At 25.2% G+C, this 3,065-nt stretch overlaps 1 protein-coding gene across 10 annotated transcripts in view; it reads left to right on the top strand.

The window, feature by feature from the left end:
- Positions 1–3,065, top strand: part of LOC102673534 (stress-activated protein kinase JNK) — a 155,887-nt gene that overhangs the window by 142,953 nt on the left and 9,869 nt on the right. The window lies entirely within an intron of this gene.

The raw sequence follows: 3,065 nt of genomic DNA, 5'->3' as shown, positions 1-3,065 counted from the left end.
TTTTTTTTTTTTTTCGAAAAATCTTCGAAATGTTGAGACATGAGCCAATAAAAATTTAAGAAAAATTCTCTCTTATTTTGATAAATCGACGGATCGAAATCCTATTTCGTAGCAAGTTATCTTTTTGCTCTCGCGAAAGAAATAATATCTCGCGCCACCGAGCGACCGTTACTCGACGGAGCAAATTACTTTTCCCAATGAGAAAGATATCGCTTCCGGCACTTGGCCACGCTACAAACGGAACAACAGTCGCCGCGATTAAGGCGTCGTTAACCGCGCTAACACGGTATATTTGATTTTGCTATCTCTTTGTATCTCTTAGCAAAACGACGAAAATAAAGTTTTCCGCGATAATTTAAAACTACGAGTTTCAGCCACGCTGGAGGAGATTGTTTGTAATTCGTATTCACGAAACGGAATGAGAGGGAGAATGAGGAAGTTTGAAAGGTTTCTTGGTAAGGCTAATCGCTCGGTTAACCCTTTCGTTACTGTGGACAAAATATCCATGACACCGTAGAGTTCTATGGCTCCCAATGGTAGTTTACGATATCCAAAGAGATATTTGTTAGAGAGGTGATTTCTGGGGAGCAATAAAGTTATTTTTAGTATATCGATTTTTGGTGTTTTTTTTTTTATTATTATTATTTTAATATAATCTAAATTATTATTTTAAAATATATAATCTAAATATAATCTAATATAAATAATTTATATAATCTATATAATCTATAAATAATCTAATATAATCTAAATTATTATTTTATTAAATAATTTAATAAAATTATTATTTTAATATTTTATTATAATTATTATTTTAATACAATAAAAAATTATATAAATGATATCATTTTAATATAATAATTAATGTAATTAATTATTATTTTAATATAAATAGATTGTTTTAATTTATTAATGATTTAAAAATAACTTATTTTTTTATAAGTTATTTTTAGAGAGAAAGAGAGAAAGAGCTGTTATATTATTATTATTGGTAGACTTGATATAATGTAAATTATAAAATTATGCATTCTTCTAGGAAAGATTGAATTAAATATTAAGTTTAAATTATACTTTCAAATACTTACTCCTAATATTATGAATGTTATTAGATTCAGAAATTAAAATTTCTGATATTTTTTATTATATCTCTTTATATATTTTATTGAAATTTTTAAAATATATATAAATCCTAGATTAAACGATAAGACCATTAATGGATTTTCTTTATCTCATTAAATTTATCTTATATAAGGACGGATTAAAGAATAATCGCAGATTATTTTTTTTTTTGCAAAGATAAAATTAAAAAAAAAAGTTGGAAAACAATGCTATAAATTATTATTCATTAAATGGTTAATGATTAAATTATTATTTTAATATAATAAAAAATATTCCAATGAAAAACTGAGATTAAGGATTTGTTAGAAATTTTGTCATTGATGATAAATAAAAAGTACGCCATACTTTTGGCAAATTGATTTTTCTTACATTTATTTTATGTAAAAAACCAATTCAAACCAATGATTTAAAAATGTTGAAGATGATTTAACGTTCTTTTCAATTGGAAAACGCGCTTTTTTTTATCGGATGAACGTTGGATAGACGATAGATGGACGTTTTTCGCTACTGTCGACACACCAAACCAGTTCACTCCTTCGGATCGTATTTCATGCTATCGATCGGCTTATCCTATGCACCCTCCTATATATCGCTGGTTGCAAGAATGTTCATCGAAACGATATCGACGAGAATGCATCTCTCTAATTAATAATAGACTTTGAGCGTTGTTTCACAATGGTTTATTTTAATTTTTTGCGGATTTCGTTGTATTTAATTTAATTTTATTTTATTTCTTACGTTGCAATAAAAAAGATATCTTATATTATTACACATAATATTATAATTATATTATTGTAATTATAATATAATAATAAAAATTATGTTATATGTAATAATATTGTTACATATTACATATAATAATATAAGATAGAATAGAATTATGAGATGGAGAATAAAATAATATTTACCTATATTAATGAGGTTTGATAAAATGAAGATTATGTCAGCTTTTTATAACAAATGTATTTTTTTAAAGAAATTTTATTATATTAAAATAAAGAATTGTTACATGTTTATTTAAGCGAATTTTATCACGATTTATTTTATGATTTTCAAAAAGAAAAAAGGATGATAGTTTCAAAATATTAATGGAGATTTGAAGTATTTTTGATATTTGATATAATAATCAAATGATGAATATATAAAATGGTTAAAATTTATTAACAAAATAATCAAATAAATTATAATGATTCATTCAAATATCATGAACAAACTTAAAAAAAAAAAGTGTAATTCGAAGTTACTATTCAATAGTTATCATATTTATGGATATTATGATTATAAAATATTTATTTCGATTTTTAATTCTCAATTAAAAAATCACAAAACCGAAAATGAAATTCTTTCTTTTTCTAAATTTTTTTACATTAATTTGAAGAATCATGCTTTAAATTTTTGAATACTTGTACTTCAATATCTTATGTATGCACCTATACATACATTGAAGGCAAGACGATGGTCGAAATTTGTGATTTATTCGTGCATTTCTATTTGCCGCTACTGGAACGCATAATCCACAAGAATGCGAATGCGAGACGAATGCGGCAGAATGGAAAGCCACGTGAAATCGCGTTAACTAATCCAAACGTGGCCCCCACGTCGCAAAGTTACACTCGATTAACCCTTCCGCCATGGCAACTTGAACTTTGTCTCGACCAAGTTTCTTGTTGGCGTAGAAATCTCTTTATATGCATCTTGTTTGCATATAGAGAGGTTTATTTGTTATATTTATGGTTTGAAGAAAATCCTTTAATGTAACAGAAGACAATAGAAAAAATAAAAACATGAAGCTACACAAAGTGCGAAAATAAAGCAAAATAGAAATATTGTATAAAAATTAAAAATATTTCTAAATATATGCATACATTTTTTTTTAAGTATATTAGAATTATACCATATTTTTAAATAATAAAATTAAAAGGTGAATGAAAATCTTTCAATTTCAC

The sequence above is a fragment of the Apis dorsata genome, unplaced genomic scaffold, assembly GCF_000469605.1.
Source record: "Apis dorsata unplaced genomic scaffold, Apis dorsata 1.3 scaffold_651, whole genome shotgun sequence".
NCBI lineage: Eukaryota > Metazoa > Arthropoda > Insecta > Hymenoptera > Apidae > Apis > Apis dorsata.
The sequence above is the reverse complement of the archived record's forward strand: the minus strand, read 5'-3'. Positions and strand labels throughout refer to the sequence as shown.